The sequence below is a fragment of the Pteropus alecto genome, unplaced genomic scaffold (assembly GCF_000325575.1).
Source record: "Pteropus alecto unplaced genomic scaffold, ASM32557v1 scaffold53, whole genome shotgun sequence".
NCBI lineage: Eukaryota > Metazoa > Chordata > Mammalia > Chiroptera > Pteropodidae > Pteropus > Pteropus alecto.
The window spans coordinates 4,453,646-4,454,504 of NW_006434366.1; positions in this window are offsets into that span (position 1 = coordinate 4,453,646).

Consider the following 859-nt stretch of genomic DNA (forward strand, 5'->3'; position numbering starts at 1 on the left):
ATTAAACTGTCCATTGCACATGTCAGTCGGAGAATCACGAGCAGCAGGTGTGAAAATGTACCGAATTCTGGCTTTTCCAAATATAAGATAATGGGCTAAGTCAGTGGAAGACGAAAACGCTATGGAAATGTATATTATGGGGTACAGATTTTCGATACTCTGGGGCCAGTCCACAGGGATCTTGGGTGACAAGTTAAGGATTTTATCTGCGATTCGATAGGGATGAGTGTCCGTTAAAGTTTTGGGATTATCGGTGAGAAGGAAAGGATGCCATGGAACAGTATCAGATGAACACGGCGAAGCACACAGGTAAGAGGGAGCAGCGCTGCCAGGCCACGTGCCCGTGGAAGGGGCCACGAGAGGGACACGGGACGCGCCCGCTCTCTCCCTGTGAGTTTGGACGGAAGGATGGACCATAAGCATCTCGCTTATTTCTTCTGCTCATTCTTCAGAAGTCCCCACCTTCAGGTAGGGTGATTCTGCTCTGCTCTGACCACGCAGCACAGTGTCTGCCCTTTGGGGAGGTCCAGGGGTCAGTGAAGTTGTCCAGTGGACAAAGAACTGGTGGGTAAACCAGTTTAATTCATGGGAGAATGACCAGCGCGCTATCTGTCGACAATCTATGCCGTATTATTCACTTTATCAGTAATAAGTGTCATATTTGTGTATCCATTACTCTGGTTGCTAAGTATGTCCCTCAACTGATTCTGAACTTGGTACAGAAAGAAGGGCTGGTTCTTACGCCTCCTAAAACCCCTAAACAGGATTTTCCTATAAAGTATAAGGTTGTCCAACACCTCTGTAGAGATGAGCTGATTAAAAGCTAGCAAGTATAATTAAACTGAAATGGCCTATGCGT